At 39.2% G+C, this 16657-nt stretch overlaps 1 protein-coding gene across 1 annotated transcript in view; it reads left to right on the forward strand.

The window, feature by feature from the left end:
* Positions 1–16657, forward strand: part of tnk2b (tyrosine kinase, non-receptor, 2b) — a 68737-nt gene that overhangs the window by 7673 nt on the left and 44407 nt on the right. The window contains exon 2 of the mRNA XM_057334060.1: positions 5659–5845. The gene's annotated coding sequence lies outside the window, so the exon portion shown is untranslated. The remainder of the gene's footprint in view (positions 1–5658; positions 5846–16657) is intronic.

The following is a 16657-nucleotide window of genomic DNA, read 5'->3' on the forward strand; positions in this document are numbered from 1 at the left end:
CAGAGGAAATCTAGCACTGTGTATATTTCTCTGAGGACAAAAGTGCTCTTTGTGTGCTTGGAGAGTAGAATGAGATGGTGTGTCTGTACTGCCTGTTCCTCACTGTAGGTGGAGGTTTGGTGGCTAAGTGAATTGGACCAATTCAGGGCCTGGCGTCTGGTGGCATTCCTGAACTTCCCACTGACTAGTGACTTGGCACAGGCTCCACCCGCTGACCACTGCACCTCCCATACATGCCACTACCCACCTGATGTGTCATAGAAGCTAAACATATACATATACATACTTAAAGGTCTCCCCAGACGAGCACTTTCAACAAGTTGGTATGATTTATTAGGGTCTTCATGAAATGTATGGAATAGGGCTGCAACAACTAATCGATAAAATCGATAATAATTGATAATGAAATTCGTTGTCAACGAATTTCATTATCGATTAGTTGGTCTGTGACGTCACTTGCGAGCTGCGCAGTTACAAATCAAGCGCGTCTTCCCTTTTAAAATTACCGTTTTAGATGTGCCGTGCAGCGCGAGGTACGCAGTTTTAAAGTCATACGTGTCTCTCCGTGCAGCGCGAGGTGCGCAGTTTTAAAGTCCGACGTGTTCTGCATGCATCTCTTCAAGCCGCACAGTTTTAAAGTTTAAAGGGGAGAGGTGTTTTAAATGACAAAATTAAAGATTATATTAGTAAAACCCAATTTGTGGCTTTTGCACTTTGCAAAGTACATAATAGGCTAAATACCCTGATTTGGTGGTTTATTTAGTTCAGAGGTGGGTAACGAAGTACATTTACCTGAGTACTGTACTTAAGTACACTTTTTGAGTATTTGTACTGAAGTATTACTTTTTCTGTTTACTTTTTACTGTACTTCACTACATTTGAATGACAAATATCTCACTTTTCATGGCACAAAAAAATGATTTCCTTGGCCGACCCTCCCCTCGCTATAGAGACTAGAGACTATTGTCAGTTGCTTCTAATATGACACACCTGAATCAACTCACCAGGTGTGTTAATTATGGAGACATTCACAACATTTTGGGAGAAGGCTAATGAGTTCAGTTGTGTATACTTTTCCCATATCTGATTTACTTATTATAAGCAAAAGATGTAATTACATTTTATCCGATTAATCGATTAACCAAAAAAATAATCATCCAACTAATCGATTATCAAAATAATCGTTAGTTGCAGCCCTAGTATGGAACATATTTTGCTTAAAAACACTCAATGGCTGTGTAAACAAAACCCTTCTTGCCTCGTCAAAAACAGCTATGCTCACAGCAACCCGTTTTGGTGCATGTCTCTTTAACTGATAAAGAGTTACAGCGAACCCCACCCCCTTCTGTCCGGCGTGTCAACACAACACACGTTTAGTACTGCCATGGCAATGGTTTAGCTAAATTATATTTCCTGAATTCCTCTGCGGTTAGTTTCGTCTTAAAACGTCTCAAATCATTCTTCCGGAGACAAAAAAATCAGTCACAGCAAACAGCGCATCCTAATGTGCTTACGTTGTGCGTGTATGCTTACCTAAAATCCACGGAATCCACTGCAGATCTCAGCAGAATTACATGGATTTTAGCGCTTGTCATTGACAAGTTATAACGTTACACACACGTGAGAGCTAGTTTGCTGTGACAGATTTTTCAGCCTAAACACGAATTATTTGAGACGTTTAAAACGAAACTAAGCCCAGTGTTCGCCCCTGTTCATTAGCAAAACAAACAGCTTGCCGCAGCTAAACATATTAACGCACATAATGTATTAACATTCATACAGCTAAACTCCAAGTGTCCATCTGCACTTATATACAGTAAGTTTAACACTGGCTTTGAATGTTCTATTTATCCCGTGACTGACTTAGCTCCCTTCGCTATCATATGCTAACGTTAACCTCCTATATATACAGTACATTTACGTCAATTCAGACTGTTGATAAATATTACTTACATCAGCAGTTTTGTCTCGTTCAGTCAGTCTCGATCCCTCTTGAGGAACAACTTTGAAGCTAATCCTGCTTGTACTGTCCCAGGTTGAAAAAGCACTCCGGTTTGAAGTATTCGCGCAAACAAGCAGGTTTTTAATTATGGTTTCTGATGGATTTCAACTAAAAATAAAATAAATCCACTCCTGTCTATTCCTAGCTTTGTACTCTGTGCAGCGACTACATTACATGTTGTCCACGAACTTTAGCCATGGCGTCACGTACACCACTGTCGCTTGTGAAAACAACAATGGCAGAGTACGGTGGGTGGAACTGTGTAGATTAAGGGGCGGTAACATTATAATAAAATCCGCTTTAGACGTCACAATCGGAGCGAAATCTGAACGGCTCGATTTCTCACATGCTTGCAGGGAAAGGCACACCAAAACAAACTTTTATTTTTCATGTTTTCTGGGTTGCTAGATGCACCGGGGACCCGATTATAGCGCTTAAACACAGAAAAAGTGGGGTTTTCATCTGATGTCTCCTTTAAGCCAGCCTACATTGTGGTTTTGAGTTTAAACGCGGACTGGGTCATATATTGTATATTTGTGATATGTTTGCATGATATGTTTAAAGAGTAAATATTTTGTGATTTTATTTTAGGTCCTACTTTGGTTTATGGAGTGTCCAACAACAAGTTTACGTACATACACGGTGTAAAACACTTTCATTTTCTAATAATAGGCAGTTATTATTACCTAACTTCTTGACTGACTCTCAAATGATTCGTTCGGCGATTCATCGGTCTAATCCTCTCCTTTCTGTCAGCCTACTCTGATCTGATTGGTCAGATGGTCTAATCTGCTATGATTGGTCTACTGCATGCATTGTCGCAAATGGAACTTAGGCGGTCATTACACGGAGTGACGCAAATCTGATCTGCAACTGAAATTAGAACGACAGATAACTCGTTCGCGTGATTCAGAGTTGAATCGTTTTTTCCCAAGCCAATAACTTTGTTATTCATTCACTTTCGGCTTTACAACTTAGCAGACTGCTTACATTCACACACAACAAAATTAAGGCGCGGGTATACTTGACTTTCCACCTCCGTGGCCATCTCACGCACTAACGCGTTGGACGAGTTCGACACATGCGTAGTACAAATGAGTATGTATACTCCATCAGACCGTCAGGGGCAGCACTGAGCTGCGTTATTCACAGGCCCACTGCAAATTAATGATAGAAGAAGTGTGGCTCCACCATTGCAGACGACAGAGCAGAGGTGTAAAGAGTACCTGAAAACCATACTTAAGTAAAAGTACAGATACCTTGCAGTGAAAATTACTCCATTACAAGTTACAAGTCACCAATTCCAAAACGACTTCAGTAAAAGTCTTCGAGTATCTGATTTGAACAGTACTTGAGTATTTCACTCATACTGAATGTAGGCTCAAAGCAGCACTAGTCCTCAACACTTAAGAGACACGTCAGTGAAAAACAAGAAACAGATGATACGTGAGGAGAGCAATCGCATTTATTTTCTTAAATCATAATAAGACTGAACACCTCAAAATTGCAACAAATCATGGCCGACACCATAACTATTACAAACACCCTAAGTCTCATTTAAGCTCAAGTGCTCAAAAGTAAACCAAACTCCTTCAAAAAGGTCTCTTCAATATAACGGATAAATAAAATAATGTTAGGTAAAATTAAAAAGTCAAAGCCGGCGATTGTCAACTACCTGATAATGCACTCGTATTCACATAAAGAAGTAAGGGCAAAATTCACAAGAAGTACCTTCAATGCCCTTTAAATGACTATATTAATTCTTCTGTAGCAAAAATAAACTGCTGCAAAAAAGATAGGTGCCATGCAAAATGTAATGTGTAATTGCATTAGTCATTACACATGTAGTGGAGTAAAGAGTACATATACTTGTTCAAAAATGTAGTCAAGTAGAGAGTAAAAGTTGCTAATATCTTTAATACTCAGTACAACTACAAAGTAGCCAAAAAGATACTTAAGTACAGTAACTAATTACATTTACTCCAATACTTTACACCACTGCGACAGAGATAAAAATTAGCCTCCCTGAACACATCTTTATACTCTCTTAAACTTGAACTTTATTTTCGAATCTCCTCACACGCTCGTCAAATTCGTTCTCCATTGTACTCAAACTCTTTGAGCACTTTTCCACCATCGCGCCGAATCATTCTAAGCACAGTCTGAAATGGTTACAGTTATGTTTCCACGTGAGCCTGGTTCGACACGACACGATTACAAACTGTTCTCGGCTCGGAATTTTCAGCATGGTTCTATAACTGTGCTGAATCGTGCTAATGAATGCGCGCAGAGCCGTTATAGCTCAGTCTCTCGTGTTACCGAGGCAGCGCGTGACGCGTTTGTGTTTACATTCTAAAAATTTCCGTTATCAGCCCTGCGGTGGAAAATGAAACCATTTACGTTCCGGCTGGCATGGATCGGCACGGAGTGGAATGATTAAGCAACGAGAACGATTCGGCGCGATGGTGGAAAAGTACTCTTTGTTGTAGTGTTTTGGCTCTTCCGCTTCGTCGTGTTGCTTTTGTGTCGGGCTTCTTTGACAACTGCACAACGCAAACTTTCCATGTGTGTATTGCCACCTAGTGGGCTCTTAACATTTTCTCGCGCATGCGCTGTTGTACGCGTTTCGTCCGTGCAGTCTCAGCAGGCCTGAGCTATGTGTGGGTGTATTCATACATGTAGAGTCACTGTACAATCAGCAGTTCTCTGTTTGATCATAGAGCAGACTTTTCATATGAGTGGACAAGAACCCTATACAGCACTGCCAGGGAATATATTTAAATACATACTGGCGGTGATGAGACATGAGGGTGTTGACGTCTGGAGAAAGAGCTGCAGTGTTGTTCCACTGAAGAAATATTGATTGCATTTGTGCTTGAAGCAGGTGGTGAAACTTTGGTCTCTGGGTTCAAGTGAGAAAGCCAGACTTAGAGTAGGGCAAACTTGAGACATTGGATGAAACCTATATCAAATTTGAAATGCTGAAAACATGTCATAAACGAAAATACTGTCATCATTTACTCACCCTCGAGTTGTTCCAAATCTGTATACATTTCTTTGTTCTGATGAACACAAGATATTTGGAAGAATACTTGTAACCAAACTCTTCTTGGCCACCATTGACTACCATAGTAGGAAAATTTGCTTTTTAAAATTCTCTGTTCTCTTGAACACAAAAGAAGATATTTTGAAGAATGTAGGAAAGCAAACAGTTCTGGGGCACTTTGGGCTACCATTGTAATGTTTCCTACTATGGTAGTCAATGGTGGCCAAGAAGTGTTTGGTTACAAGCATTCTTCCAAATATATTTCTCTGTGTTCATAAGAACAAAGAAATGTACACAAATTTGGAACAACTCGAGAGTGAGTAAATGATGACAGAATTTTCATTTGGGTGAACTGTCCCTTTAAAGGAAAAACTTCTTAACAGTCACATGCTCTCAAACTCACCCACTGTTTTACCCAGTCATTTGACCAGATGTACTTAATGCAAAACATAAGTAAAAAGTGAGAGAGCTGTAGATGTCTTGAAGGAATGTTGAGAAATATAATCTCAGAGCACATATTTTATGCTTAATGCTCCTCTGTGGATTTTTAATGTATGGAATTCACAGACAGCTTGACATTACAGTGAATGTGTTTGACTCTGTCTTATAGTTACATTGGATCCTGATGGATGGAGATGTGTACGATGGTGTGACGGACATAGCAGCCAGCGAAACCAGCCACTGCACGGACGGCTTGCTGGTGTGCTGTGTGTGAAAGATTGACACCCACACATACATACACACTCGCTCTCCATAAACAAAAGTGACCAACAGTACTCCTAAAGAGTGAACAGCAGGTAAGACCACACACTACATTGTGCTCGGGTCATCATAAAGGTGTGTGTTTGGATTATACTACACTACTTCAGTCCATAATTTTGCCACGAATCGGTACCAGTCTGCAATTTAGGGCTGTTGATATAATTGAAAGACTGTTGTGTAAACTCTTGCAATGTATGGTAGTGTCACAAAGAAAAATTGGAAATCTTTTTAGTGATGTTGTGGCTTTGAATGAGAGGTGGTAACTTCAGCTGAGAGAGCGCAAGCATTTGCAGCAGGGACTATTGTGTGTCTGCATATGTGTGTGTGTTATTGTATATGTATCACTGTACTGTACACATGCCACAGGGCTCTCACTCTGTCCCATCCATCATGAGCTTGGTGGAGGTTGAAATGGAGAATGAAGGTGAGCGCTCTGTATCTTATTACTCTATGGGTTGAAGTGCCTGGAACTCCGTCATTTGAGTCTGCATGCCGTCCTTGTTGGCCGGAATCAGGCACCCCCTGTGTGGTCTGCAGCCTTGACCTGACCCATGGTGTAGCCCCCTCTAAAGCTGCTTCAATATTCACTCTCCTACCTGATTTTATAGTACTGGACTACTTTATTGTAAAAACATCCCCAAGGCTGTGCTCACAGCATTATTGTTGGCCGTAATAGTGGTTGCGGTTTGTCTAGAAGACGTATTATAAAACACACGGCGGTCAACTGTTTTCTTCATAAACGGGGAAGCAATTACGTCAGTCCTAGATATCTGACCGACGAGAGCTACTTTTTTCACTGAAATCACGTCACGCAAAAACTGTACAGTGCTGTTTTAGGCTGAGGTAAGCTGATGGCGTGTGTGTGGCTGTCTGTCTGAGTCCTTGGCACGTCTTCACGGTCTCTGAGTCTGAAGAAGTGTAGCAGTCAGGAGAAAACATCTGTGTGTGTCATAAGCATTCAGTGATGTACGTAACTGTTATTGGGCATCTGAATAAAAAATTAAGTGCTTTACTGTTTTTTTCTGTCCTGTAAAACAGTAAATATAATTGATAACAACAATTATATTTTAGCATTATTAAAACCACTGTGACTAAAGAGATTACATATACTGGATTAACCATTACAGAAACCTAAAAATGATTTGGGTGGTGGTCTAATATATTTTTTAAGATCTGTGTATTTGGCCAAGTTCAAATGAGCAATAATAAAAATGATAGAAGCCTATACCGATAGAAGAGTAAATGTATATGTGTGACTGCACACACTGCTGTGCTTTTCATGTCACCTGTCTTATGATCCGAATTCTTACCACAGCAAATCTTGTATTGGTTTTGATTTTGATTTTGATACAGTGGTGATTTCAGATAATGTTTTATAATGAGGTGGTAAACCCGAACAGCTCTGACTATTGATATAGATACATGCATGAGTGTCAGAACAGAGAGGTGACTGCTCACAGAGGTTGGGGGATTTAGTTCCCATCAGGGGAAGTGTGTCTATTTTTAACTCGTAGGAAGTGTGTCTGTGTGTGCTGAAATAGCAGTGAGCGTGCTTCTTGTGGAGTGGTGTTGCAAATGCCTGGAGAGACTGGAGAGCCAAGACCGACAGCTCTGGTGCTTCGCATGATGTTAGAAGGAAGGAGCTCGCAGCACGATGTTATTTTAACCACGCTATCTGTCACTTCCTGTGAGTCGCCCATGCCCACCTCCCAAATCCATTTCTCAGTCCATCTCTTGAAATGGACCAGCATCGCCTTACAGTGCCCCATCTCAAGGCCATATGTCAGTGGTGACAAACCTTCCCGGAGTGCTCTTAATGTGGTACTTTGGATTGTAGGATTGTAGATGTGCACTTCTATCAGAGAGAGAGAGCCAGAGAGATGAGAGAGCATGAAGATTCAGCATACCTATTACCTCAGGAGCAGGAGTGTTGATGTAGATGCTTTCAATTCTTTAAACAAATTAATTGATATTAATGCAGATTAATTATTGAGCATTAACATTTTTTTAGTTAGGCTTTATGTCTGTCATTCTCATTGTTACAGCAGGTTACACATTGACAAAATCAGCCCTCTGTCATATAACACATAGCAGGAAATGATGCAACAGCCCAGGTCAATTACAGCACACCCACACACACTTTTATGTATTGCGGTGTGCATATGATCCATTAAAAAGTCACTCCTGTCTGCAATTGAGCAACCACAGACTTTCATTCTAAGCATGTTAAAGATGAGGTAACACGCGCGGTTTCTGCCAATCTTATATTAATTAGTAGTATTGCATACTTTGTATCTATTTAGTTTGATCAGATTTATAAAAGACAGATACGGTTGTACAATTATTTCCTCCTGGAGGCGTCCGTAACTACAGCATGAGCACACAGTCAGCACAAGCACACAATATATCCTCGCATTATCCCTGCATAACTGTTGTTAAATGTTGTAATTCACTATAAGTTCATGTTTACATTATGCACGTACACGCTGATTGCCAACAAAACACAGACATATGACTTAGTTTGACTTGCGGTTCATGTCCGGCATCTTTTAGCACTGAGACCGCTCCATCTATCAGTTTCAAACGATCTCCAAATCCAACGTTATATCCACCAGTTATATAACATTTATCACAGAAATGCAGTGAGCAAACAAACACAGCTAAACTTCCGTCAGCCGAGTGATGCGGCATTGATGGGCGTGCTCTTACTCACGCTGGCTGGCTGACACGTGGGCGTGCTCTTTCGCTCGCTGGTTGAAGCGTGGGCGTGCTTTTCTGGGAGTATTGTCCAATAAGGGACTAAGAACCCTTGTTACGAAACGGGAATCCATGTTCGAAAAAAACTTTCCGAAACCTGTACGAACCCTGGTGGAGTGAATCAAGCACAGAAATAGGCCAGTGTGGGCCTACAAGACCAGCACTGGTTCGGCATCCCTATATCTTCACTCGCAGACTTATGTAACCGCCAGATCCCTACGCTATGCAAATGAACGACATCTTGTAGTGCCATCCCAAAAAGGGAAAAAATCACTCTCGCATACCTTCTCTGGATCGGCTGAAAACACATCTTTTCCGTCAGCACCTGACCGACAAGTTCTGACTTCTATCTGTTTTCTACTCTTTCTATCCTTAAAAAAAAATCTTTGTATACTGTGGTGGGCTATATGAGACCAGTTTTATGCGCTTATGCTTTTTGTTGTCCTTATGTTGTTCCAATTGCTTCCATTGTTTACCTCATTTGTAAGTCGCTTTGGATAAAAGCGTCTGCTAAATGACTAAATGTAAAAACTACATCATAAGCTCAACGTTTTTTTGACAAGTTGACCATGTTAAGCATGAGAAGCCACCACGTTTAACAGTGTAAAGAAGTCAGAATGCATGAAATAGCATGTTACCTCTGCTTTAAAGCACTAAAATCACAGCACGCGCAATTATAATTTTTTTAAGTCCAAAAAGATGATAATAATCTTCTGTGGCTGTCAGTATTTCTGCACGTGAAGTGTTATGTCCCTCATTTTGTGCCTTTCTCCTTTTATGTCTCGTTCGCTCTAACTTCCTGTCAGCTGACTGTCTCTGTCTGCTCACCTGGCTTGGCGTGTCTCTAAGGACCTGGTTAAACTCAGAAGAGTAAACACAGAGCTCATGACCTCATTCCTGTGCATTTCACACACTTGTACACAGAAAGAGTATTACTTATGCCTGACAATTTTGACATGGGTTAATTTTGACATATGTTTTTATGGACTAAAACAATGCACAATTCATGCTGCCCACAGATGTGTACTTGCATGCAGTTCAACACCTTTTTTGGCTATGATTCAGTATGTTTCACAGGTGCAAGTGCCTCTGTGTGAGAGAGTATGTTATCTTGTCATACTGTTTATACGTTTGGTGGTCCTTTGGGAAAAGTTGACATTGTAAATATATCTAATAATCTTTTTGTCAAATTGTAAACCAATGACATCGGAATAAATTCATGTTTTTTAATGAATTTTTATTTCCACAACAACTAGATTGAAGGGTACATGTCATATGTAAAGATTGATTATTACATATTTATCTATTTTTTAAAACCCTAGCCTGACAGTTCATCCTCCATAAGCCTCATGTGATTTGTCCTGCTCTGCTGCCTTCAGTGGCCATTGTGTGCACTACACCAGCCCACGCTCTTTTCAGTAAGCATTGCACACGTCACATAAAGTGGATGGAGGAGGAGTAAAAGAGCCATGTGAATGACAGGCATCTGTTATTGAATGAACCATGAGCTCTACTGTCGCAGTCATTGCAGTGATATGTAGGGCTGTGTATTGGCAAGTGCCTCCCGATACGATACATATCACGATAGATGGTACATGATACAATATATTGCTATGTATTTCGATACGATACACGATATATTGCAATACTTTAAATAGAAAATGTAAAAAGTAGAGCTAGAAATACAACATGCTGTGCACCACCGGGGGTTTTCTGTAAGGATACGTGTAAAAACATCCCTTACCTCTGCAGAGTGGCCATGATGTGCGATGCATGGACCTTTAGATCAGAGGTTTGGGTTCCCAAACTGGATTTCGCCCCTCAAGTGGGTAGCACAGGGGAATAAGGTGGTCACGCAAGTCACTTGGCTGTTGTGGTGCATTACAGTTAAAACAATGAACCGCATCGTAAGTCTCTGTGTGTGTCTCGTCTCCCAAAACGGACAAGGCGTTTAAACGTAATGCTCGTACTCAACCTGTCTCAATCACTTGTGTTCGGAGATCGGAGTTGTGCTCACTCAAGATGGTCACATAGAGGGCAGCATGCTCTGGCGCACAGCACACGCGCTGCTTATTTCACATCGTAGCCTTTTGTGATTGCGAATCGCAACGTTTCACATCGCGATTCGATTAATCGCACAGCCTTAGCCTCGTGTAGCATGTTGCACTCGTTGCTTACAGTTTTTTGCTTGTCTCACTGCCTTCAAGGGTGACACAGCTTGGTGCCGTCACTCTAGAGCAATGGAATTATGTAATGACCTCAGAATACACCTGGGTCACCCCGTCCCCTCCACTCTGCACTAGAGATCAGTAATCTTCTCGCCTCGCGTCCCCTCTTAAACCACACCTGTCAAATACACATATGCGCACTCTTTCACAAACGCCGCATTGATGCTAGCCTGGCTCACATGGCCAGACTAGGGCTTCCTAGAAAGATACCACAAAAGCAGAGATTAGTTAGGCCGCACACACACTTTATATGTCCTCACCCTATCCACTACTCGCTGTAGTTACATGTAATTGCAAAGCTTTCTAGAAAATGGTGTTAAAGGGATACTTCACCCCAAAATGAAATGTATGAATGTTTTGTTCTGTTGAACACAAAGAAAAATATTTGGAAGAATGTTAGCAACGGACATTTCTGGGACATTACTGACTACCATAGAACACATTTAAATGGTAGCCAAAGGTGCTCTAGAGCTGTTTGCCTTCCTAAATTCTTAAATTTTAGCTATATATTTAGATATGATACACATTTGCTATATATTGCAATACTTTAAATAAAAAATTTAAAAGTAGAGCTAGAAATACATGCTGTGCACCACCTGGGGTTTTCTGTAAGGATAAGTGCAGAAACATCTCTTACCACTGCAGAGTGGCCATGATGCGCGATGCATGGACCTTTAGGTCAGAGGTTCCCAAACTGTGGGTCGTGCCCCTCAGGTGGGTAGCACAGGGGAATAAAGTGGGTCACTCAAGTCACATGGGCAGTATGAAACCCCTGGTTCATCCGTGCTGTAAACGTGCTGGTGTCACATCCGTGAAAGCACAATAAATGTCATTGTTACTTTTTGGAATAGCCTAAACTGTTTGTCTAATGCACCGCAATAGCCAAGTGACTTGTTGGGTCATAACTTGCGAAGCCTACAAACAGCGTTTTATGTAACTTATTACTCCCTGACTTATTTTTAAAATCAAAGCACACTCGCACGTCAGCTCAGAGAGCTCGAAGCGTTCTTAGATTTTTCGCCATGCTCGCTTCCACTTACTTTTGGAGATACTGTATGTATATGACATGATTTTAAAAAAAATGTATCGATAGCAGTGTTTCCCACAGGATTTTGAGTGACTGTGATGCTAATCGTGTTGTCACGATACTGGAATTTCAAACTTCGATTGAATACCATCGATTCGATACCATTTTCGATACCACGGGGAAAAAACTGCCATAACATTAAGGCCCTAAATTTTGTATTTTTATTAAAAGTTAAATTGAACAAGACTAGACAATGAGGTATATTTTTACATTATTTATTAATTGTTAATCTAATGTTCATTTTACTAATACATTTACTATTTAAAATCAAAGTTGTATTTGTCAATATTAATAGACCAGAGCTTACATAAATAGTTGTATTTTTTTAACTAACATTTAAAAGAGATTAATAATTATAAATGTATTGCTCATTCATTGTTCGTTAATGTTAGTTAATCCATTTATACGATTAACACATTTTAATTGGGCTTTTATTCACATATAATCATTGATCAGCGCACATAGGCCTTTATGGTTTCTAGAGACAGAAACGCAAACTTTAAACGCAAGAACTGTAGCAGAGACTCCGCACTGGCTGTCGTTTTAACAACGTTTAACCAGAGCGAATGAGACGAGTGGGTGAAATCATTGAGCAAGTCTGTCAGAGGAGGCGGGCTGTGTTGTCACTGCGTTCACGTGCAGTGTGTGTCAATTCATTGTCGGAAAAAAGAGAGAGAGCGAGAACACGCAGCTGGTATCGATACATGGGTTATGCGTATTGGAACCGTTTCAGATTTTTCAATATCGATACATATCGAAATATCGATATTTTTGACAACACTAGACGCTAATGACATCACACACTAATTAGCATATTTGTCATCACGCCGCGTTTGCATTTGGTCTAGTTTTGGCACTTGAAATTTGTTTAGCTTCTACTCTCTGATCACATTATATTGTATTTTAACACAACTGAATGCTATTTTCATATATGTGACCTTGGACATCAAAACCAGTCTTATGGGTCAATTTTAGGGCTGCAGCTATCGATTATTTTAGTAATCGAGTATTCTACTGATTTTCCATCGATTAATCGGGTATTCGGATAATAAATATTTTTTCTTTATTGAAGAGAAATACTAAATATACAAGAGAAAATAATACAGGTCTCTTAAAAAAAACAACTAAGTTGTTTCCTTTTTAGAAAAACATTTTTTTTATTGCTGAAATTGCATACATTAATATCTGTGAAAAGTTAACCCATTTAATACATTACATTGCCATATTACATTCAAAATGCAATATAATACAAATATATAAATAAGAAACATTAATAAAAATAGAAAGAATAATTTCAAAGGTAAACAACTAACTTTGCATTTAGTTTATCTAAATTAGTTTAAGTTTTTCTTTTACTATCAAATAGTAATATATTTGTCCACATAAAATACCAAGTTAACCGGTCTTTTATTTTGGCAGGTTGTCTGAAGACACTTATTTTTTAGTATGTCTGTTTCTTCACTCAAACCATAAAATGTTTGTGAAATAAACTCTCAGAGCAACTCTGGAGATGAAGTCCATGTGTTCATGTCCTCATAACGTGCAGACGCAGACAAATTCATCAGCATCACGCGTGTAGCACGTTAAACTGTGCAGTTCATTCACTCAGACACGCAGAACAGACAGATGACATGTGTAAATGATTCGGCATCCACTAGTCCGCATCTAGTTTTATGGACTCAATGCAGCCGGACAACAAGTTTCACTCGCAAAATAGACTAAAACTAAGTAAAATAGCAGTTCACCATTTCAATAAGCTATCACTTATTTATTAGCATGAGAAATACGTGACTAAAATGCGTGTGTCTCATGGTGAATGCGTAAGACTTGAGAGCCCTGTAACATGAACAGAGTTTAGCGGGCTGTGCGTCAGTAATAACGGTCCGTGAGGAAACGCAGTGTTCTGTGTGTACTGCAGTTAAATGGATTAAACAAAGCTTGTTGCCTCGATGATTTTTTGTATTCGAATTTCTCGAGTTACTCGAGGAATCGTTTCAGCCCTAGTCAATTTTATTCAAAATTTTGATTTTTACATCATCTGAAAGCTGAATAATTACGTTTTTTTATTGATGTATGGGTTGTTAGGATATGACAATCTGGCGGATATACAATCGTTTACAACTCTGAGGGTGCAAAAAATCTAAATATTGAGAAAATTGCCTTTGAATTTGTTCATCGGAGGCACTGTAGCAGGCCATCCACTCACAAAAGTTTTTATATATTTATGGTAGGAAATTTACAAAATATCTTTATGGAACATGATCTTTGCTTAATATCCTAATGATTTTTGGCATAAAAGATGATCCAGGGTCACATATTATCTATTCTGTTGTCAGACATAAAACGAGTATGAAATAGTGACTAAACACGGCCCAATAACATCTTGTGTTTAATCCAACCAGCTGTTACTTTAACTGCTGATAAAATCCTGATTTATAAATGCGACATATCACCATACATTTACATTGAAGAGTGTATATATGACATGATTTTGGCTATATTAGCCTACTTGTTTGTCTCATGCAGCACACAGCCTTTATGGCTGTTGCTCTTCTCATTAATGTGTTGTTGTGTTATGAGTGCTTTTATTTTAAATGCGAGTGATAGATTTATTGTAGATCGCGTATAGCGCAGACAATTCGGTGCAAAAAGGAGAAAGCCCATTCACACAGACCGCTGATCCCAGAAAATTTCCAAAAAATTGCCAGATTACCTTCTGTGTGAATGCAAATGCATCCCGGATTGATCCGAAAAGTGATTCCGGAAAGGGGACCTAGTAACAACAAAAGGCAGAAACAATGCCGTAAAAGCCATTTAGTGATGACGCATCGATAATAAATCGTGAATAATTTGGCTATGAAAACAAATACAGTTAAGCGAGTAATCTTTGTTCGTCAGTAAATGGAAAACTAAAAAATAGGCCTACTATTTGTCTTTAGCTAAATCATGGAGGAATGCAAGAGTCCTAATCACCAAACTTAAGATCAGATGCGAGAATAGCGTTGTCTGCTTCTAAACGCAGTTTAAACTTGAAATTACTTTTATCAAAACTATTAACACGAAAATACACAACATTTTAATAAGCTTGATCGCTTTCCAATCTTTAAAACAATGTGTGCACCTGCCGTGCTCGTGCTGCGCTGCGGAGAAGCCCACGAGTTTCTGTGCAGACACTGTTAGCAGAATAACTCCAAACTTTCACCTGAACATTTATGTGCTTGTTTTTCTCAACAAAAACATTGTAAACAATATAAACATGATGATCATATACCGACCTAAGTGTTTATTTATGGTTTTTACAGCATTATGTGCAATATGCTTTAGGCCCTATAACGGGTTTTTCATGCGATCTGCGTGAGCTTATTCCGAAATGGTTACAAAATCTAAATGCTAAAAAACTTTTCTCAAACTTTGTTTTAAAAAAACTATAAACTTATTTTTAAACTCACATTTTTGTACATCATATTACTGAAAAATTATTGTACCGTGCCTTTTGTATTGCAGTTAGGCTATGTTGCAAAAATACTGGCTAATTTTTACTTTGCAGCATTCCGTTATATTTTGCACCGAACAAGCCTGAACAATTTGCTTTAATTTGTTTTCATATGACATTTTATATTAGGGCTGGGCGTTTTGGCCTAAAATCAAAATTTCGATTAATTGAACATTTTCTCTTGGTTACAATTATCGAACGATTATTTTGTTTTTGTTGATTTTTCTTTGTTTTTTGCCCGGGTAGATCACTGACAAGGTTTGTAGTTTAAATATGCCCAACTAAAGGTGGGGTATTTTTTCTAATGAAACATTTCTTATCTCATGTTATTTTTAGATAATCAAAGAAAATACAAACTATGTATGGTTATTTATTGAACATTTAGAATAATAGACATCTTTGTGTTATTTTTTGGAAACATTTCCTCTGCCACTGAAGACAGGGGAACAAACGCAACACAAATCAGCAAATCATCTGTCTGCATGTGTCGTGGGAAATAAGGGTGTACTTTAGGACCCTGCTTGGAGACACCAGTCCTGCTGTCACGTGAAAGAAACAGACTGAGTTTAACAGAGTTTATAATAGTTGAACGGAGCTTAAAACTCATCAGTCTGTCTAAAGAAATATGAAGTAAACGTGTTTCAGTATATCTATATTTCTCACAATATGCTTATTTTTGGACTAAAAGTCTTGTGATTAGTGATTACTAAACGGGAGCAGACCTGGAAGAATGTCTCGTATCAACTGTACCTGTCTTTCACGGATATCACATAAACACAGAATATTTGATTTCCATTTGAATCGGGTCATTTAAAAGTAGACATTTTAAGCTTTCTTTAGACATACGTTTCATGTTTGTGTGATAAGTAAAGTTTGCAGAGTTTTGGATCAGTGACGCATTTCAGAAATTACTTGTGTGAGCGGTCTGGAGACGGCTGATAACGCGCCCTGTTTATTTTCTTTATTTTACAAAATAACAACGCTTTGATGTTATTGTAGCGTACACACGTAAAAGTAGACAACATACAGTTTCTAATAATGTCTTACATGTACACTCACCTAAAGGATTATTAGGAACACCATACTAATACGGTGTTTGACCCCCTTTCGCCTTCAGAACTGCCTTAATTCTACGTGGCATTGATTCAACAAGGTGCTGAAAGCATTCTTTAGAAATGTTGGCCCATATTGATAGGATAGCATCTTGCAGTTGATGGAGATTTGTGGGATGCACATCCAGGGCACGAAGCTCCCGTTCCACCACATCCCAAAGATGTTCTAT

Source organism: Triplophysa rosa, linkage group LG5, assembly GCF_024868665.1.
Source record: "Triplophysa rosa linkage group LG5, Trosa_1v2, whole genome shotgun sequence".
NCBI lineage: Eukaryota > Metazoa > Chordata > Actinopteri > Cypriniformes > Nemacheilidae > Triplophysa > Triplophysa rosa.